Genomic DNA, 23,535 nt, shown 5'->3' with positions numbered 1-23,535 from the left:
AGAGGGGGTACTTAGCCACCCAGTGTGGTTCAAGAGGCTCTGGGAAGCACCCTGAAGTTTATCCCTTCCTGTCTTCTCCCTCATTAGAATTGACTATTTAGATACTTGCTGTAAGTAATTTGTAATTTGAGATAAATTGTCTTTAGTTGACCTTTGAAAAAAATGAAACTGCCACTGATAAATAGTAGAGGACAGATCTAATTTTAAAAAAAAAATGCTTACCGACTATATAGAGTGTTTCAAAAGCTTAGAAGTGAAAACACTAAAGCTCCTTTAGGAGTAAGGTTGGGGATGGCTGAAAGCTGCCAGCCTGCTAGTCCATAGGTGGTAAAGTAATTATGCACAAAGCTATCCAGGAGCAAGGGCATCAGAGGGAAGAACTGCTGCCAAATTTAGGTTGGAGTAATTCAGCCTGGGTTGGGAGGGAATTCCAGGCAAGACCTCATGGACTCTCCAGGGCTTTCTCAGGACAGTCAGCCATAAGTACAGTGCTATAAGAAACAGATGTGCTGGGACAGCTTGATTTCATGCTTTTTTATTTCTTTTAACTCAAAAGAAGCATTTTACTAAATATGATCTAATTTGTATATTTCAAAGACTTTTCCAAGACAAGTTGAGGAAAAGTATCCTTATTCCACATGTTCTGGTTTGAGGTTAGGAAAATACAGCTTTTATAGTAAAGAATGCATAATTCGGAGCTGAGCAACTCAGTTCCAAGGAAAGAGGACTGATGGTGGGCTACAAGCTGAGGCAAGTGTGGGAGTCCTGGGAGTACAGGATGCCTCACCCAACTAGAATGTAGGAGAGAGACAGGGAGCTCAAAGCTTGCCTGCAAGGCCTTCCAACTGGAGCAGGTCAGCTGCAACAGGGAGGAAGGGAGGATCCTGGAGCAGTGTTTTACACTATAGCTGCACTGTGGCTCAAAACACCAAACCACATGTGGACACAACCCTTAAGGCATCCGAGGTTTGCCTCCTTTCTTGCTTAAGGACCTGACTCCTCCAACCAACTATTCATTCTCTTACTTTTCACACAAGAGACTCCAGGACAGTTTTTCTAGGATTTTACTTAAAGTTTGTTTCAGGGAAAATGAAATAACTTTAAAATAGAAGACACCTTTTGTTCTTGAAGTTCAAAATTACTTTCTGTCTTCCTGTGTATGTCTTTAGTTTATTTGCACTTCTTTCTGTGAGAAGCTCCACAGTTTATGCCAACATTTTTATATCCAGAGAGGGAAGACCTGATGTAGTGAGCCTACTCTGCATACTTTTCTCTGGAACTTAGCAAGAATCATGAGGTCATGATGGTCAAATTTAGCTATTCAGTTTAAGTTCTAGAAATCTTATTGAATGGGTGTGTTAGTCTGTTCTCACACTACTATAAGGACATACCTGAGACTGGGTAATTTACAAAGAGGTTTAATTGACTCACTTTTCTGCATGGCTAGGGAAGCCTCAGGACACTTACAATCATGGCAGAAGGGGAAGCAAATATGTCCTGCTTCACATGATGGCAGGAAAGAAGAGTGCTGAGCAAAAGTGGGGAACCCCGTTTAAAACCATCAGATCTTGTGAGAACTCACTATCACAAGAACAGCAGCATGGGGGTAACCATCCCTATGATGTAATTACTCCCACTGGATCCCTCTCATGACATGTGGGGATTATGGGATCTATAATTCAAGATGAGATTTGGGTGGGGACACCCAAACTGTATCAGTGGGTTCATCTCAACAAAGGAAATTTTATGCCACTATGATTGTCATACTGAATCCCTTGATAGTTTCCTTTGGATATAGAAAGAAAAATAAGCGTTACATACATAAGCTAAGAAGCTGAAAGGTTGTAATTTCTCAAGCAATGTAATAAGAAAACTCACTGAGAGATGAACATTACTATTTTACTAGACTGTTTCTCTTATCAACTGCTGGAGGATCTGTGACTCAAAAGCTCCCATAGCTAAAAATGCTTACATTGAATTCAAAGTCTAACTACTTATGTGTTTTTTATTCTATTTTTGAGGTTATAAAAGTAATACATGTTTATTATGGAAAATCTGAGAAAATATAGAAACATAATAAAAATCTATTGTAGCCCAATAGAGGAGTGCTGTTAACATTTTAAGGTAGTTACTTCAATCTTAATTATAGAATATACACATACACAAACACATGAACATACTGTACCACTGTAACATAACCAATGTCACAGAATATAGCATTTTGAATTTTTCTGTTTTCACTTAATATTATTAACATTTCCCATGCTTTAAAATATTATCTGAAAACATCTCAATGGCTGCATAATGTTCCATAGTATAAATGTATATATTATATTTTAACTTTTTTCCTATTGAGTTTTTGTATTGTTTCTCAATATTTACTATTTTAAATAATAATTGAATAAACATTTGATACATGAATCTTGGATTGTTTTACTATATTTTTAGTGTAGGTTGTTAAGTGGGAAATTATTGGGTCAGAGTGTATGGGCTTTTTAGAAAGATGTATTAGTTTATAATCCTAGAAGCAGTGTATGAGAGCTTTTATTATCCCATTTTCAATACTGAATATTATAATTTAAAAATTCTTTATTACTACAAGGAGTGAAAAATGGACTTTTCATTATTTTTTAAAGCTTTCTATTTTTAAAGAGTTTTCCTTTTCATAGAGAAAAGAGTATAATTGAGTGTATAGCGTATTTTCTTCAAACCATGTATAATAGGCCTACCCATAGGGCTTCCCTTAAATATCATAAATTGAACCATTTGGTAGTGACTATGATACTCTTAGTGCAAAGCACACCCTCAGAGTTTCAAGAGAAACCTATCAGACTCTGAGGGTATGCTTTGCAGAATCAACACATCAGAACATCAGCTGCAAAAAAGAGAGGCCGTTCTCAAGCCTGGGCATCACCATGGAAAGGGCAGGCTGTAGTCAGAACTGCTGCTCCAGAATGAGGACTTTGGACACTGGGAAAGAAGATGCAGGAAGATAGGAAATAGTCTTAGAGGATGTGGAAGCAATTGAAACAAACACTGTTTAGTAGCTCATTTTGCTGAAGTTGTTCCTATTGAGAAGAAAACTTACGAAGTTTGTTGAAGTAGGCAGAAATAACCAAACACTCACATAGCAGTGGGTGTCAGAGTAAGGTGCTTGCTGGAAATGAAACAGGTCAGACCTACTCATCCGGTGAGCCAGCCTCCTGTCAAGCAGCAGATGGTAGAAAGATGTCCATTGAGGAAGGCACAGTATGCCATCTGGAGGATAAGGTGGTGGCTCTTACCCAAGCAGACAGCACTTAGCCGGGAGGAGTATCTTCAGTGATCACTGATGGGTGTATATGACCCTAATATGGCATGGAGAGCTAAATACACTGTCTGCCCAAATATGAGTCTAGGTCAGGGTGTTTCAACATGCAAAAGCAGACTCTGAGCCCTTGTCTGTAGCTCACAAGAAGGACCAGCAAGGGTAAGGGGGACACTGGATAACTTGAAGATTTAGACAAGTTATCAGGTCAAGCCCTTGGGTCTGGGACATCCAAACAGTAGGCCAGTTACTAGGGTTCATGTCAAGTTACGGGCTGGCTGAGGATATCCTCAAGACCTGTGACGCTGACTCGACACATTCTACCACCAAGGCCTAGATTGGGCCAGAGCCTGCCAACAGGTGAGGGATGAGAGGTCTCAGCTATGGCACCTGAGAAGACTGAGATAGCAAGACTTAGGACTGAGAAGATTGAATTGGCAGGGAGCCAGGAATGTCATCAGAGAAAACAAGGAAGCTGCTCTCAAGGACACCCCAGATGAAACTCAGAATATCGCATTTCATTGTCACCATTCGAGTTCATGAAGAACTGGAAACTTCAAATGATACATTACAATAAATTTATGAGTAAAAAATAGGTATTAGAAGAGCTCTAGGAGGGATTGAGCAAAAAGTGCAACTATTTAGTAGACAAAGAGGAATAAAATGAGCAGCCAAAATGAAGTGTGCATTAATGCCAGCGAGGGGGGATTAAAAGCAGGAGGAGGATTTGTAGGGACACATTTTTTTTTAAGTCTGCTTGTAAATCAAGAGCATGAGATCAATGATGACTTCAAAATGCCTAAGGTATTGAGCTGATTTCCTTAACCTGTCTTTAATAAGAGAAATGGAACCAAGCAGCCATTTCAATTAGGTGGTAATGTAGAGTTTGCAAAAATGTCCGCAGCTGGTAAGGAAATCTGGAGCCTGTATAAATATGCAGCTCAGCAGGTCTTGATGAGATTCATCCTTGAAAGTGATGCCTGCAAATAACCCACACAAGGCAGAAAAGGGGTAGGTAGAGTGGGAGAGAGCAGGAAGAATGGGAAGGAATGAGAAAGGCAGCCAGCTATTTGGCACCTAGAGGAGATAGGTATTATGTATGTGAAATCTATGAGATATCTTCATTACAGTCCTAGAAAGCAGGCATTAAGGTGTGTTACAATCCCAGGAAATACTCATTAGGAGAAATAGTTAAGAACACAAAGAATTGTAGGTGGCAGTTAGCATCACCACGTTTTTCCACGTGTCTTTAATATATTCAATAGGTTGCCAGGTCACTATGAGAAAGCTTAGTTTTGAACAGCGTATGTTAGATTTTGTTCTGCCTAGCAAACTCTTGCCAAACACATATTACCTGCCTCATCTGTGTTGGGAGGGAGAAAGAATGCAAAAGTATACATCCAGTCCCTGCCTTTGTGAGCTTATGAACGCATGGAAGCACTAAATAATAAATCAGCAAATAGTGCAAAACGATGTAAACCAAACAGTAAGTCCTGTGAACCTGCACCTCACAGTGAGCATGTGAGGTGCAGGTTCACAGGGCCAAGCCAACGAACGGAGGTGCTCACATCGGCTTTCAATATTAGGGAAGATACTGAGCAGGTGGCACTGGAAATAGGCTTTCAGGATAGAAAGATCTAGGCAAAAAAGAGATGGTGGGCTTTTCTTGCAGAGGTTAGATTAGCAGGTAGTAGGGATGGGGGTGGGAAGAATAAAATAAATGGACTGGAATAGAGAGCTCATGCTGGGAAGTTGGCAAGGGGTGGAACCAAGTAGAGAGGAAGACTGCCAAGGTGCAAAAAAGAGTACTAGAAAAAACAACAGAACATGATTTGGTCAACAAGGAGTTACTTTGGTGTTCCGGAGTAAGAAAGAACCTTAGAAAAGTGGATTTTTAGGAAGACCAATTCAGCCCTGGGGAGGCAGAAAGGATTAGAGCATGAATTGTTAGGAGGATATGCCTTCCAAGTAAACTCTTACCTTTTCCTGCTGCCAATGTGATCCAAGTTGCCACAGTCTCAGCTAACTCCTTGAACTGGTCTCTTACCTGGACTTCCTGCTGCCGTCACTTCCGCCTTTGGTCAATCTCAACAGGGCAGCCAGAGTTTTCTTGTTAAAGTTAAGTAGATCGCTCCTCTGTTAAAAACCCTCCAATGGCTCCTCTCGCACTGAAGGAGAAACCCACAAAGGAGTACCTAATCCAGCCCCTACCCCTCATTCCTTCTCAGACCTCATCTTCTGCTATTTGTCCCCTCAGTCCTTGCCATTCTCCAAATATGATGGGCATAGCCCTGCTGTAGTACTTCTGCACTTGCTGTTCTGCTCAGATAATTCATAATTCTTCCCTTGAATGCATGACTCCTCCCCCTCTATCAGGTCTTCACTTAAAGACCAACTGTCAGTGAGGCCTGCCCTGGCCCTCCCGTCTAAAACTGTTTCCCCTTCCCTTCTTTATTTTTTGCAGTTACTACTCTCTAGCATACTCCCATGAGTTTACAAACTCCATGATCCACGGAATGACATATCATGTTGTTACTGACATACAATGCTTTTTTATTAAACTGTTCACTGTCTCTTCCCTCCACTGCCCTGATGAGGCGGAGATTTTTGTTTGTTTTGTTCTTTGCCATATTCCCAGTATCTAGACAAGAACCCCGCAGGCACTCAATCACATTTATTGAATTGATGGATGAATGAAGGAAGGAAAATCACAGTAAGGTGAGAATGGTTGTAGATATAAAGTGGATGAGAGCTGTAAGAATGGAGGCAAGGGAGATAACTACAGAGAGACTGCATAAAGATGCCAGAGCCTTTGAATGACTGCAGGAAGAATTAAGAAAATGCATGTCCCTCAGGAGAAGCACTACTGTTACTCAACATGTCTGAATGATGGGCTGATAAGGCTAGAGTTTTATCACAATCATCTCTGAAGCATGATAAACATCTGAATGAGAATGGGTGACTTGCTAAATGAGTAAATCTCAACTTTTTCTTTCCAGGATATTCCTAATGAGGTTTTGAAACATGTACTTTCCCTCATTCTATGCTGAATTCTGCTTGATATCACTGCACAAGAACCCATTTTAATACTAGTCTGAATTCTAAAATCAATATTAGTATGTTCTAGTCACTTTGAGAGCTCATTTTTAAGGTAGCATTTTGAGGTTTTTTATTACAAGCATTACAATTCATTGTTTTATAATTAGAAATGTCGATGAACCTCACATACGTGGAACTTGAAAATAAGAAATAAAACATATATGAGTGAGTAATATGAAGGACAGGAAAATGAATGTGAGAGTGACAAATATTGAGAATAAAACCAAGAATGCATGGGGCCAATTTTTTTTTCCTAAAGTGCTGTTACAAATAATCACTTGTGGGACTGGAATTGAGGTTAGATCAATGCAAGGAAAAGCAAATGGGATGGGGGCGGGGGAAAATAAGGGCCTGTTCATGCTCTGAGATGGACAGGAGAGGACCTGGGGGGAGGCTCTGCATCCAATGCTTAACATACTCTCGGCATCATCTGTCAATATATGGTCCAGATGGCCTAAAGACAGACTGGGAGGCTTAGAGGACCTGACAAATTAAGAGAGGATGTAGGGATGGAGGTACTGACATGACGGCATCCTTTACATATGTGAAGCAGGGTTTTAATCAGTCCATACACTCAGGTGTGCAGGAAACATCATATCTCCTTATTTTCTCCTATGAAACTTCTTCTAAATCCGTGACCCCATACAACAAAGTGAGCTGGAAATCCAAAGCTATTCTAGCGGCAACATTCTTATGCTTACCTTTTCTATTTCAGGATTGTGCCAGAGTCTTGGGATCCCACATAGCATGGTGGTGGGGTGGCAATTGGAAATTACTGCTCAGACACCTGTGCGTCAGCCCACGTGTCTTTTTGGGTCAACCACTGTATAGTTTCTTGGCCTGGCCTAGGACACAGGACAGTCCAGCCTTTTGTATTTACTCAGTAACCACTCCCTTTCAGGCTCTACTGCATACACAGGGAAATAGGGAAATATGAGACAACATGCTTGCTGTGTTTCTTGTGATGCCTTTTATTTAGTTAGAGAGAAATTGTTTTCTCTTCAAACTCCATTTTCAGAACAATGGCTTTAAGATTCGGGGAGAAAATCAAGAAAGGAATGGGACAAATATCTCCTAAGATGAGGAAACATAAAATGGAGGAAATATAGGGAGAAAAGTTAATAAATTGAACGTCACTTTGCCATTTATAGAACCTCCCTATCCTGTAAACAAATTAACAGTAGCCCAACAGAATGAAAGTAGCTCCAGCCTCCTTGAATTCTTTTCCCGGTGTGGTAGACATGGAAATGCACTGGCCACATTCCCCTTCAAGGAGAGACTTGTTGCCCCAGCTATCAGCCCTTCCTGTGGTAGCTCACATCCAGACTGAGGGAGGCAGGGGTATAAAAGTCTGGCTATTTCAGCCCAATGTGGAACAACTCAGATGGGCCATACCTGCTCCAGAACTCATTGCTGGGGTAGATCAGGGTCTTGTGAACCTGCACCAGTTCTTCTGTCTCTCTGTCTAATCTTGCTTACTGACCCTGCCTTCCACAACTGTTCATCTGTAAAAACATACCCTTTGTGCCACACACCATTTCCACATCTGCTTCCTGAGAACCCAACCTACAAACATTTGTTTAAGAGTAGCCCTGGAAAATAGCTAAAAAGATGACCAGGCACGGTGGCTCAGCCTATAATCCCAGCACTGTAGGAGGCCCGAGCGGGCGGATCACGAGGTCAGGAGATGGAGACCATTCTGGCTAACACGGTAAAACCTCGTCTCTACCAAAAATACAAAAATTAGCCAGGTGTGGTGGTGCGCATCTGTAATCCCAGCTACTCGGGAGGCTGAGGCAGGAGAATCGCTTGAACCCAGGAGGCAGAGGTTGCAGTGAGCTGAGATTGCCCCACGGCACTCCAGCCTGGGCAACAAAGCGAGACTGCATCTCCAAAAAAAAAAAAAAATGCTAAAAAGATGTGATTTTGGAGCCAAATCCCTACTCACCTGACAGGCAATAAGGACTGAATTGGTTATAGATAAAATACAGCCATCCCTTTACACAAATTGATGGTCCGGTGGTGGTCAAATGGCATAGTATGGCCCCAGAAGAGAACGCACTAGCAGGTGAGATTTATCAGGTGTTTGAGAAATGAAGGGGAAACAGTAAGTCTAAGGACAATGGGATTACATGAGTATTGCTGAGAGCCACTGATAGCCTAGATAATAAAAAGATGCAGGCAATAGGCAACTGAGAGCTAAATATGTAAGCCATGAGATTTCCCTGGTAGTTTTCAGAGACATGTTCATATCCTACAGCAGGAAGGCAGAGGAGCTGAGGATTGAGCTCAGAGTTAAATATAGTGCTGATTTCCAGATACACTTAAATACCCAACTAGGGCAGAACAGTTATTTCAACATGGTTGGGGAGAAACAGGACCCTGACACTTGAGATGGGAACATCTGGGAAGAGGCCCTGAATATGTGGAATCCCCAGAATCCTGAGGTGACCAGCTCTCTTGGTTTGCCAGTAACTAGGGAGTTTCCTGTGATGTGGGGCTTTCAGTGCTAAAACCAGGACAGCACTGGGCAAACTGGGGCTGTTGTCACTCTACAATTCCTCTGAATCCTCTGAGCCTACAGAAGTGGCCTATCCTCCCTACTTAGAGCTAGCACTTCTCTCTTGCTTGAAACTAATGCTGTCTCTTTCCCTCAAGACAGCACATACCACCACCCACCACAATCTCCCCATCAACCTCTCCTCCTGCCCATTAGATGTATAAGTAGGATTAATTCATAATTAGCCCAGGACATGCTGAGCTCGATAAGGGAAAAAAGGCACTCCTCTATTCCAAAGAAGCTGCAAATCCTAGCCAATATATGCTGGCAGATGCCAGGGCAGTACCAGTGGGACTAGATTTTGAGGCTGCTTGACCAAGAGGAGTTGGAACATAAGATTGGAGAAGGAAAAGTTTATTGATTTCGGAATACTCTCCAGGGACACAGGATTTACACCTTGGCAAGGCCCCCAGGAAATGGTGTCACCTTGCTACTAGGATGGCTCCTAGCAGCATAGAAAAGGCAGTGGCCCATACTAAGCAAAGATGGAATGCCAGAATTTCCCTGGCAGATGGAAGAATGGCTTAAAAGGCTCAGGGAAGTGGACATGTTAGACTGAAAGTACTGTATACATATTTATGTGAGGACCAAACATCCTCCAAAAGACTGTGTTTCACAGAAAGGCACAGAGGACACACCATTTTCTAAGGCCATGAGGAAGGCCACACAGGTGAGGGGGTTCAGCCTCACTAAAATGTTAAGCAATGAGGAAAGGACCTCAAATGGTGAGAACAGTAGTGATGATAGGACCCCAATATAAGAGGCCAGGTAATGATGTGTAACTGCCTGAAGCAAGGCAGGTGGATACAATTATCCTAATGAGTGGTAAGGTTGCAGTGGCAGCAAAGGCGGCCCAACGTGCAGTTATGGAGATGATTACAGTGATCCCTGGACCAGCAGCATCAGCATCACCTGGGAACTACTTAGAAATGCAAATTCTCAGGATCCTCCCAAGGCCTATGGAATCAGAAACTCTCGGGCTAGGACCCAGCATCTGTGGTTTAACAAGCTCTCCAGCTTATTCTAATGCAAGCTAGTTTGAGAACCACTGAATTAATAGAACATGGCCTCTCAAGGATTAAAAAGGTGGACAGGTAACAGGAGAACTGGCCATTTTGCACCATCAGAAGAAATTGAGAGATTATTAATAAGCAAGCTGGAAACTGATAATTAAAAAGTCAAAAGTTTTTGCCATTTCTGAACTTGAGACAGTTTTCAGACCTATAATTTACTGAATGACCACAGGTCTGCATGATGAAGACCCTTGCAGAACCACAGCAAGTATTCATGACAAGAATTTCCCCAGTTTTTGTCCAAAATAACATATGGGTATTTATTTAGGCAACTGTACACTGAGGACACCAGGCACTTCAAGGACTCTTGAGTCCAAGTTGACATTGATAGCTGGAGTCCCTAAGTGTCACTACACCCTCCCTTCATTAGAATGGGCACATACAGGGAGCTGCAGACCCACTCGATGGTCACTTCCCCAAAGGTACAGACACACTTGATAGTTGGCACAATACCCATATTAAGTCTTTGGCCTGTGATTAAGAGTTAACATAATGAGGAAGTCCAAATAGAAGTCCCTAAAACTGCCTCCCTGCTGAGTCAAATAGTAGATATATAATACTGCCAGGAGAGATGGCAGAATTTGTGCTACACCTAAGCGTTTAAAGGATGGTGGTCTCTATCATATTTCCATCAAATTTATCAGTCCGGTTCTTGAAGAAACCAGATGGAACCTGGAGGATGACAGTAGACTCCCACAAACTCAAAGTAGTATCCCCAGTTATATCCATTGTGCTGAATGTGGTATCTTCATTAAAGCAGATTAATAAGGTATACATGGCCACTGGTTTAGCAAGTGTTATTTTCTATTCTGATTAAAAAAACAGAGGATCAAGAGATCAAGACCATCCCAGCCAACACGGTGAAATAGTTTCTATCTCTACTAAAAATACAAAACTTAGCTGGGCGTGGTGGCGTGTGCCTGCAGTCCCAGCTACTTGGGAGGCTGAGGCAGGACAATTGCTTGAACCCAGGAAGGCAGAGGTTGCAGTGAGCTGAGATTGCGCCACTGCAGTCCATCCTAGCAAAAGGGCGGGACTCCGTCTCAGGAAAAATAAAATCAGGCAGAGTTCACATCCATGTGGAATGGGTGACAATATACCTTCACAGTTTTGACTCAGACTATATCAACTCCACTGCCTGTTCCATAATGTAGTCAAGAGAAACCCAGAATCATTGAACATTCCAGGGAATACCTCATTGATCCACCAATAGTGGGCTGGGCTTAGAATTGGCATGACACATGTACTCCAGGGGATGGTAGACAAGGATTCCAGAGCCTGAAATGTAGGTAAAATATTCAGTAATCCAGTGATCAGAGGTAGCTAGAATATTTCTTCTAACGTTTAAAATAAATAATTGCCTCTTGCACCATCCAGCATAAAAAAGTAGGTAAAAAAAAAAAAAAAGCAAGTACAAGGCGTGGATGGCCTCTTCAGGTCCTCAAGGCAGCATATTTCACACCTGAGAATACTGCTTCCAGCGGCTACGGGAATGGAATCCTCTGTGGCCAGAACAAAGAATAGGAGAGTGGTGGATGTTTCTGTAAACAAACTGCAGGAGAAAACAAGATTGCCTGAAAACACACCGATACCACAGGCGGCACCTTCACATTACACGAAATCAAAAGTAGTGATGCTTTAGATTATGGTATAGGGCACAGACCCTGGGTGTTGAACCCAGCATGGTGACAATCACTCTAACATGCTCCAGTATTTAGAGGGATAACAAGGCTGACTTTGGAAAGCAGGACTATGGCAGGAAATCCAGGACATTTGGCTGAATCACAGCAGGGCACATCTGTGCTAGAATGTCCTTTGCATTTTAGAAAAGGCTTTGTTTTTTCTTTAGTCAAGAGAAGAACAGGATAGTTTGCAGATAAAATCACAAATTGTTCAAGTCCCTTTGCCCTGCATATTTCTATTTGGGAAATTTCAAATTTGGGAAATCAGTAAGTTCTGATGAAATGATCAGCATGTCTCTTGACAATAAATAGCTCAGCTCTTCTACACTGAACAAGGTTAAGATAACTAATACTTCTGCCCAGTAAAGCGGATTCTTTCTTTGCTTTAATTTAAACAGACAAATATAGGTCAAAGCATCAATCCTTCACTGAACTTTTGGCTTTAACACCAGTAGAAAGGGAAATATTTAGAAAAGGTGAGAGCCCAAGAGATTGTGGATAAAAAGGATTGGTTATTCTTAAATATAGTACGTGAATCCCCATTTGGAAACATATTAGACAAGAATTTCCAAAGGGTATTTATTTTTTAGAGACAGGGTCTCACTCTGTCACCCAGGCTGGGAGGCAGTGGAGAAATCACAGCTCACTACAGCCTTGACTCCTGGGCTTAAGTGATCCTCCCTAGTAGCTCGGACTACAGGTACATGCCCCCATATCTGCCTAATTTTTCTTTTTCTTTTTTAAGAGATGGGATCTCACTATATTGCTCAGGCACACCTTGACCTCAAGTGATCCTCCGAGTAGCTGGGACTACAGGTACCTACCTCCATACCTGGCCAACTTTTTCTTTCTTCGTATATTTTTTTAGAGATAGGGTCTCACTGTATTACCCAGGCACACCTTGAACTTCTGGACTCAAACGATCCTCCTGCCTTGGCCTCCTAAATTGCTGCGATTACACGCATGAGCCACCTTGCCTGACTTAAAAGGGTTATTTAAAATATGAGATATAAACTGTTTATTTCCCGTATAATTCACCCTCTAAATCTCTCTAGAACTTTCTTGCAGCAATTTCAGAAGGTGTAGAACAATTTTTTTCCGTGCATATTGTTTTTTTGGTAGAAACAGAAGTCTAAAGTCGAGGCTTTTCTTGGAACCTCTGTAAAAAGAAACTCAGGCAAAATGTCTGACGGCATACTGCATATCTAACTGCTTAGACAAATCTTCCCCAACTTTTGACTCTCACTTTTGAACGCTTGCACAAACCATCCATATGTATGAAATGTCTGTTCTCTTGTTTACATGGCCATTTCCAGTCTATTCAACACCCCAACTGCAGGGTAAATGCTCCTGAGAGCAATAACTTAGTGTACCCTGAGAATGACCCTGTATGACACACATACCTGAATGCGTTTTCCAAGCTAGAGAATCCAACAGTGGCCAACCTGGAGATTTGTTCCTTGTCTATGAGGAACCATCTGAGCCCCTAGCGCATCCTGTGGAACACCAGCCATACAGAGGATTGGGGCCCCGAGTTTGGGTCGAATGAAGGTCGACAGATGAAGGCTGTTAGGTAAAGGAGATTAAGTGAAAATTTTATATAAATTGCATGCCTTTTGCAAGTGGCTGCAGTTCTGCCCAGCCTGCCGGCACTGGACTCTCTCCCTAGTATGTAAGCCCCAATAAAACCCCATGTCTTGTTTGCTGGCTCCGAGTCTCTTCTTCAGCCTCTTGAATGTGGTGCCATCCCCATTACAGTCAATAGGAGTTACTCACAACACCAAGATACATTTTCCAGGACGTTTTCTGGATGGATCAGAACATGTTAACTTTTGTTGCTTTGCCTTTATTCCAACGTGGTTTTTTTTTTTTTTTTTTTTTTAACATTTTTGGGAGGATGCATGTTTATATACTTATTTTGCCATGTGGAAATGTAGCTATGATTCCAGGGTAATGAAGGCTGAGAAAAAGCAAAAGGCTATCTGGGAGTTTCATAATCCAATGAGAAGGGGTAAATATTCTCCCTCCCACTGGATGCTGGTAGGAATGGAGAAGACCAACGACAGCCTTAAAGATGTTACCTCTATTTAGTGATTACTGTTTGTCATGCAGTCAGAAGTGGTTACACCAATAATGTGCTAGAGTCAGCTGGTACCAGCTTGGAAGTGCTGATAGTGCACATCTCTTCCCAACTTCAGGTTCAGTGGCGCCATGTTAGTAGCTTAAAACTGGCCCTGGTGATATCAGGTACATGACAGAAATCAGCAAATGATGCAAGTCAAGGTATTTTTTTTGTTTTTGTTTTTAAACCCAGCAAGCCGATTTATCAGCACTCTACCTTGTATATTCTTTTTAATCTTCCATATCCATCTTTAACAGGTTCATGCTTTCCTCTACATTCTTTAACATATAGAAAGTATTTATGATAACTATTTTAATGTATTTGTCCACTAATTCTATTCTCTAAGTCAAGGTTGGTTAGCTATGGGCCAAATCCAGTCTACAGCCGGGTTTCATATTGTTTATAAGCTAAGACTGGCTTTATCTTCTTAAAGCGTTGTAGAAAACAAACATCACTAGCCATCAGGGAAATTTGAATAAAATACACAATGCAATACCACTTTCCACTTATTAGAATGACTACAATAAAAACAGAGAGAATAACATGTAGTGAGAATGTGAAGAAAGTGGAACCCTCATACACTGTTGGTGGGAATATAAAACGGTGCAGTAAGTAGCTTTGGAAATCAGTTTGGCAGTTCCTCAAAAAGTTAAACCACAGAGTTACCATATGATCTAGCAACTAGATACCTAGGTATATATGCAAGAGAAATAAAACGTGTTCACTCCAAAACTGGTACACAAATGTTCATAGTAGCAGTATTCATAATTCATAAATATTTCCAAAAAGTGAATGACCCAAAAGTCTACCAAGTGATGAGTAGATAAAATGTGGTATATATCCATACAATGGAATACTCTTCAACAATATAAAGAAAAGATACATACATGCTATGACATGGATGAACTTTAGAAACATTAAGTAAAAGATGCCAGTCACAAAGAACTATATAGTATCTGATTCCATTCATATAACATGTCCAGAATAGGCAAATCCAGAGACGGAAAGGAGATTGGTGGTTGCAGGGACTGGAAGCAGAGGTGGACGACTGTTACTGTGAAAGGGTTTCCTTCTGGGGTGATGAAATACTTTAAAATTGATTGTGGTGAACTCTGTGAATATACCAAAAACCACTGAATTTAACACTTTAAAAGGATGAATTTTACAGTTTCTAAAAAGTTATTTTTAAAAAAGCAGTCCCTAGACTCTGGGATTTCTAAGGCCAGTAAGGCATCCCCAAAACAAAGTTCAGGAATCCATTATAGATGCCAGCTTTTCTTTTTTGGGGGTTGGAGTAGGGCAGGGGGCTGGTAAATGAGAACATTTAATGATCATTCAGCACTAATATAATTTCATAAAAGAAAGGCCATTTTAACTCCTAAGGATTAATCAGGAATGAAGAACAATTATTTAAGTGGAATAAATGTAGCTTCACTAAAAACGTATTAAGTTATTGTTGTAAGTAATTACAGTAAGTAACATCATATTAAAAAAAATTCTAATGCTACTTGATGCATAAGAGCATTTCTATTACTTTAAAAATCTTTTTAAAAAGGACTAAAGTATAGAAACTTAGTTGCCATAAAAGATGCTCTTTAAATCTTACATTTTATAGTCATGTAATTAGGTTTTTACATGTATTTTAATAATTTATTGATAATAATGTAAATGAAAAATCTTAGTTGATAAAAACTTTATTCAAAACTTGTAAAGAATCACATAGTTCAAAACTGCAAAAATAAAAGACAATTTCTGGTAACTTAAAAATAAAGTATATCTAAAATCTACCACATTAACATCTACTATTTATAGTACAATCTCCAGTTCAAAGCTAATCTTTGTATTTCTGTATATTTTAACACTTGAGCTAGAATCTTACCCCCATCCAACTACACTGTTATGTAGCCCTTTGTTTTAACATTTAACAATACAACTTGGGTATACTAAAAATAGTTCAATTGACTAGAAACTAATTAAAAAAAACAGGTTAGTAAAACACTTCTTTTGAAAACAGTGGGTGAATTAGTATTCTGAATTGAGTTAGAGCACATTTCTGCTTGAAGACTCTCCATATTAGGCACTGTGCATTTATATAGTACAGAACAATTGCAAAATGTTTTTCACCATTTATTAGAACCCACAACACCTGGACGCTGGGAAATAGCTGATTACCTCAGCTTGCTTACACAGGAAACACTGAGGCACACTGTGAGATCTTGCAAAGGCTAGAGTGAGACCTCATTAGCTTCTGAATTCTTCCAGGAAGAGCCAGATGTTTCTTTATGGAGGACACATCAATTTGTTTAATGATAGGAGTAAAAGTATGTGGGATTTATCTTTGGGAAAATTAGTTTGGGCTCCATAAATAAAAAGTTCAGAGCATGAATAAGGTGGAGATTTCACTGTGAAAAGGGTTAATGAGGAGAAAGTTAAAACCAGATATGACTCTTTCAGACAGATCACTTTTCAGAAGTAATAATAGCAAAACGAGAATAGGAATTTCTAACCCAAGGGGATTTGATAAAATAACTTTAGAAGAAGGATCTCTCTCTTAAAACAACCCTTAAACATCTTTTTTCCGTCTCATAAAGCCCCTGTGAGGTAGAGAGCACTTACTTGCAGGGATGAAGCTTAGATGTAAAGAAGTTAAGAGTTTAAAACCACATGGAGAGCGAATAGGCTGGAGCAGATGTTATGTCTTAAAGCATTGGCTTAGAAATAGAAACAGAAGGTAGAGAATAAACAGGAACTTTAATGGATGGACAAGTGGGATAATCCAGGGGTCTAGTAGCAACACCAGCTACTTAACATATCTTTTAAAAAGAACTTGGAATTTCAAGTATGAAATGAGACCTAAAATGACAAACACTTGTCTGAGTACTGAAATGCTCAGCTGAAGGAAATATACGCAGTAAGTTCTCATAAGACCATGTGGGAAAAAGCAGAGGCCTAAATGAGCTACAACCTGGGCAAGTGCAAACTAACGCATGTAAGACAAACTGCTATTACCTCTAGCTAAAATATAACGGGCACTGAGCCATCAATAAGGCTTGAGACAGGAACTTAATTTAGCCTGATCAATATGCTAGGGTAGGTTTTTAAAAATACCAGTCATTATTGGAAAGGGTATTTTAAACCAAAACAATGGTGCCCATTCACTTGGAAAATCACATACAACTCTGGTATTCAAAGATCCACTGTGATTTATTAGGGGAAATTAACTTCTGAAAGACACATAAAACATCTCTTAATGGTTGACAGACACATCTGTAGTAGGACAGGCCACAGTTCCAAGCCAGCATAGCAAATCTGATGTTCTGGATCTCCAGGGAAGCTTTCCCTCACAGTCTCTAATCAACTTTCACAGTCAAATTCCACACCATGATAATAAATACAACCAATTTAGGTCATGGTACCAAGGATCCTGCTGGGTCACAGGGCACCTGATTATAGAAACTTTATAAATTCTATTGCTGGGAAAAAGCACAAGAGGGCAACTGTTTGGTTTCCCATCTTTCGATGCAGCAAAAGAATGATATAGTTCACTTGGGTTTTATTAAAGATTGTGTGGGATGGCATTTATAATCTAATCATCTTAAGTCCACGAGTGTATCTTCTTGGGTCCAGCTGATATGCGTCTTCTACAAATCATGTGCTAGTGGCGCTGTAAACACAGCTACCGAATGGGAGCATTTAGGATAGTATCCTGCCCATTTTCAACTCATGAAAATGTTGTTTTCCATAAATATATATAGCAATAATATTCAAAGCATCTATTCCTCTTAAATTAGGGAAGTTAATCAATTTTAAGATACAGAACGTAACTAGTACTTTTTGATGTAGGGAGGCATGTCATTTGATAGATATCATAACCTCAGCTCCCAAACACTAACTAGAATATTCTGGGGGAAGGATTAATGGAATGGGTTTATTCATAACTAATGGAATGGAAGATGTTTTTGTCAGTGGTAGTTTCCTCTCTCCCTGAGACTCAGAGGGAACTTGTACATCATTACCCCAATTGATAACGTATGACAACATTTTTTTTTTATTGCATTTTAGGTTTTGGGGTACATGTGAATAACATGCAAGGTTGTTGCATAGGTGCACACGTGGCAGTATGATTTGCTGCCTCCCTCCCCTTCACCTATATCTGGCATTTCTCCCCATGCTATCCCTCCCCAACTCCCCACCCCCCCCACCATCCCCCCTCCCCCCAACAGACCCCCGTGTATAGTGCTCCCCTCCCTGTGTCCATGTGTTCTCCTTGTTCAACACCCGCCTATGAGTGAGAACATGTGGTGTTTGATTTTGTGTACTTGATGACAACATTTTTTATGTTCTTCTGAATTGTTTATGTTCTTTTTAATTTTACTCTACTCTGCTTCAAACTTCTACAGTCAAAACTTGAGTGGAGAAGAATAACAAACCCAACAATAGAAAAAACATAGAAATAACCAATATTTCACGTATTGAGACTGGAAAGGTAAATGTGGCCTCTCTGCTGTTGCCTCTAACCTTTGCGTGGAGTTAATGTTAACACAAATATAATAAAATGTGTCTGAATTAGTGAGAAGTTTGCAGGGGTGTGATTCTTTTGTACATGTGAACTGCAAAATGTTTTCTGAGCTGCAAATTTTTAGTAGCATTTCTTACATACACACACACATACCTCTAAGAAAGAACAGGCTATCTGTCACTAAGGATAAATGCCAGTTCAACTCTATGCAGCAGGTTGTTGAGTTTAGAGTGGTAAAGAGCTCCACCCCACCCTACTGAGAGGGTATAATAATCTGCGAAATCTTTAACAAATTCTGTTACACTTGATATAATTTCTTTAAATCATTTTGGCATATGTTAATCAGTCATAATACTTACTCTGGGGGTGGTTGCTTAACATCTGACATATCCTAATCAGGAATACAACTTCAGGGCTGTCAGCATTTGAAAAAAAAAAACTCTAGTCACTTCAGAGACTACCACAGAAGCTTTATTTGTAACTTAACACCAGAGACTTTGTTAATAAGTAAATATTTCCAATAGTCAAATTAATAGTGTTAAAGATATGTGGATTAGCCCAAGTGTTGCAGGGCACCCTACTCCTCCCATGAGCAGTATATAAGAATCTGAGAAGCCTAACAGTTTGGGATTCCTAACTTATTCTGTTGGAAGTGAAACTAAGAATTGACTCGCCTGACTGAATCTGCTGGAATATTCCTGGATTCACTTCTTTTTTTTAATTGCATTTTAGGTTTTGGGGTACATGTGAAGAACATGCAAGATTGTTGCATAGGTGCACACGTGGCAGTGTGATTTGCTGCCTTCCTCCCCATCACCTGTATCTGGCATTTCTCCCCATGCTATCTCTCCCCAACTCCCCACCCCCCGCTGTCCCTCCCCTATTTCCCCCTGACAGACCCCAGTGTGTGATGCTCCCCTCCCTGTGTCCATGTGTTCTCATTGTTCAACACTCGCCTATGAGTGAGAACATGCGGTGTTTGATTTTGTGTTCTTGTGTCAGTTTGCTGAGAATGATGGTTTCCAGGTTCATCCATGTCCCTACAAAGGATGCGAACTCATCATTTTTGATGGCTGCATAATATTCCATGGTGTATATGTGCCACAAAAATGCTCATCATCACTGGTCATTAGAGAAATGCAAATCAAAACTACATTGAGATACCATCTCATGCCAGTTAGAATGGTGATCATTAAAAAATCTGGAGACAACAGATGCTGGAGAGGATGTGGAGAAATAGGAATACTTTTATACCGTTGGTGACAGTGTAAATTAGTTCAGCCATTGTGGAAGACAGTGTGGTGATTCCTTAAGGACCTAGAAATAGAAATTCCTGGATTCACTTCTAATAACTCTTCTAGGTAGGATAATGTTGGGTTGCACAGGACAGAGTTGGGACTTTTTTAAGCTTACAGGACAGGTTGCATGGCTGCTCTGGTGCTTGCTTGCTCATAAACACGCATGATGCAGCACTTGGTCTAAGACCTGATTTCAGTGTAAAGTACCACCTGATGAGGTTGGGGGACCTACAGCCCTTAAACATTTCTATCTACCGAAGGCTGCTGAAACAACCTAATAATTATGAGTTCCCACATTGGCAAAGGCCAGGTTATAACGTTCTCTAGCAGAGGAAACCCAATAGTTTTATAGATATAACAATATCAATCCAGTCATAGTCAACAGTTAAAATAAGCTTGGAAATATTAGCTTCTAGTTTAACAGGTATGAAACTCTCTGGTCCTGCTATAAGGTCTACAAACGACTTAAGGAGGAAGGAAGGGCCTTAGCCAAACACAGGAAGAAGAGAAGCACAGAGCTGAGCCACAAGTGGGGACTGTGATGTTTCTATTTGATGCTTTTCTATTCTTCTGTCTTTCTGACTTCTTTCCAGTTGTCCAGCATAGGAGTGTTGCCACTCCTGGGAGTTCAATAAAGGTGAAACAAACAAACAGAGCAATGAGCATACTGAAGAACTAAGTTGAGGGAGAGATGTTAGAGAGGCTTGTGCCCACTAAAGTTGAGCCAACTGGGATGAAGTGCTTGTAATTTTGGTTGGCTGTTTTTGTAGCTATGGGTAATCTAAAGAATATGAGATTCTGAGCATTTGGATTACCCATAGTTAAGTAAAAAAATGAGCATACATACTTGCTTTCATCTTAATAAACATTTCTGATGGTTTTATTCTATATACTCTCTTATATCTCTGCTTTAAAAATAATTTAAAAACTATATTCCCCACTCCCCAAAAGCAGATTTGGGAGAAGTAACAGCCAACTGCTGCTCAGCATGCCCTAAGATTGTGTGGCAGGGGAGTATGAGCCTGTGTGTCCCCACAGGAGCTCCTGGGAAGAGGGCAAAACAGGAGTCTGGTTCTACTCTTTGAGATGATTCATGTAAGGTACTTGCCCTAGAACCCAATCCATACTATATACTCAATAATGTTATTAGTAGCAATTTTTAAAATAAGAGCAAATACTGGTAATAGTAACATGCATTTTCAATTCTAGCTAAAGCCTAAGCAGCTAAAATTCAGATAAAGAGCTTTCCACATGACAATTATTTGTTATAGTCAAAGGAACTTCTCTAACTTGCACTTGGCTATACGTGAATTTTCATTTTGCCACTAGGGAAACTACAGTACTCTAAATGCTGGTAAGGGCCCTGGACGTTTAGGTTCAATATGCAACAATAAAAGAGTCACAGACATTTTGTCAGTTTGAAGGAAAATTACAATTCTCCAATTTCCCATCCATTATCATCTTCTTCGACTCTCACCACAATTCTCAGAGGTTGCAAATGATACCCCAGACAGGTTAAGTGACTTGCCTATTTCAATGGCTACAAAGAGGTGAAGCTGGGAGTACCTGTTCTTTTGATACTTGGTAAATGGTCTACCTTCCAAACTCCAGGGAATGAGTCTTAATAGAAAGCTCTACTGTATATAAAGAATAGCACCAGAAAACCAGTATAGTGCAGGAAAAGAGTGATAAATGGAAAACCAAATAGTGAATTTTAGACTACTGTGAAAGGGGTTCCAGGAAATCATTTGCAATAACAGGATGAAGAAACTATCTTGTCCCTATAAGTAAACAAGGCCACAGGAAAGTAATGGGGAAACCTGTTCATTTAGTTTCCAGCACATTTCTTAAGTATCTATTATGTACATAGAAGCCTAGCCCAGTAAGAATTTTATATTACATGCCCCAAAGAACATGGACTTCTTAAACCATTACATCAAGCCAATTGTAGGTGGTGTGCATGCTCTGTTCTTAGCGTGGTGTGCAAAGAACACGGTGATCTGCTACTGTAGCAACAATGCACACTCCTGGAGCTTGGGCTACCTACAAAGTAGGCAATAAATGCTGTGTGTTTAAGGTAAGCATGCACACCCCACCCAGAAATGCAAAGTTGCAACCATAAGTAGATAAGCACTCTGGGGATTTATGTTTCACAGTGTTTTAGTAAACAAGTTATGGGAAGAGTATCTAATATCAGCTGTGGATTATAACCCTAAACCTCAATCACTGACCTTTAAGAATCTAATTTCCAAATTTAAATGGCATTGTCAAGTAGTCTAGTCTCCAAATTTAGAGATCAACAGGCTAATTTTGGATGGCAACTTTTGGTAGAGAGGGCTGGCTGATCAAACCCTTTTAAAGCTGCTTTCTATTTAGCTGAGTTTTTAGAGAGAACAGATGGAAGGCACCAGGATAAGCTGTTATAGAGCTTACGTGACCTGTGTAAAGGGCCAAGAGCTATATGATCTACCAGTTAGTTAAAGAAGTATAACAGGTGACGCAAAGGCAAAGAAGATACTGAACTCAGTAGTTGCAGGAGAGGTGAGACTACATCCTGAAATTTCTTTTTCATAACTACACTGAGAATTTTAAAAGGTAGACAGAAGGTTCCTCATGATAAGGAGGGCGCTGAAGACAGGCCACAGGGCTCCTGAGAACCAGTGTTTCCAAATCCCTTTCTCTTACGCAAATGAAGACAGCCACTCCCCTGGGTCTATGGTATGCTTTTGTGAAACTAATTCAACAATTCACTTCCCAGAAGGACCCTGGAAACTATCCCCAACATGTAAGGCACTGACATTTTTAAAGTTTTCTAAAGGAGCCGGTGCACCACCTTATTGCCTCCATAACATCCAGTGTTTATGAAACACTTCCTTGTCAAGGAGAGCTCTGATCACAGCCATCATCCTACTGGAAAACAATTGCCAGGATTCCTATACCTTCAGTTATACTAATTCAGTCTTGGTCTTCCAAATAATAAAGTTGAATATATTCTTTGCTACAAAGGGCAGTAAACTCCTATTCTGAGGTAGCACAGTAGCAATGAGCATCCTTGGAATTCACCCTTTGACCCTTACAGCTATAGACTAACATTGCTAATTACCTAGCTAAAGCATTGAGTTGAAATTTAAGCATCCTTTCTCCCAGAGTTGTTGGTTACTCAGGTAAATGGGGGAGAAAATATTTCTGCTGTAAAACTACCTAGATAATTTGATAAAGCATGGCAACTAAAAAAAAAACACACACACACAAAGAACTAGAGCCAGCACAACATAAATCATAACGTATCTTTGGCATCTCATTAGAAATTTGTGCTAACATTCTCCTCTACCCTTGAAGTTTAGGTTGCAAATATACACTACTTTATTTATTTTATTGCTTACTTCACTCTTTCCTAATATATGCAGAGTTTGTAGCATTTTCTGTATCTTTGACACACCTCTAATCTTCCAGAACACACAGTAAGATGCTTTTCTTAAGATGTGAGGGAAGTGATGGACATTCATGTGAAACTGTGTTCCTTCCACCTCTGCTTTATAATTACCTCATCGTAATTACTATTGTCAATCTCAGGGAAGGAAAGTTGGCAAAGGGAGATGAGAAAACTCAAGACAGACATTTACAGGCACTACAGTGTTACAGGGTACCATGGTAGATAAGTCATTATATTTACTTTTTAGCACCTCTTGACTCTTGGTGACCTGGTAAAGCAGGAGAAGGGATAAAGAACGTGAGGGTTTAACAAACATGCCATATTGAAGTGCCTTTTAAGTTTTCAAAATTTTCATCTGCTTTTAAGAGCAGAAGTTATTTCATGGTGACTTTCCATCAGGCTTTTCTGAGGTAGATAAAACATGGATGATAAGTGGTCTGAA

Source organism: Aotus nancymaae, unplaced genomic scaffold (genome assembly GCF_030222135.1).
Source record: "Aotus nancymaae isolate 86718 unplaced genomic scaffold, 86718_ANA_hifiasm-v0.15.2.pri h1tg000011l, whole genome shotgun sequence".
Classification (NCBI taxonomy): domain Eukaryota; kingdom Metazoa; phylum Chordata; class Mammalia; order Primates; family Aotidae; genus Aotus; species Aotus nancymaae.
Note: the sequence above shows the minus strand (reverse complement) of the source record.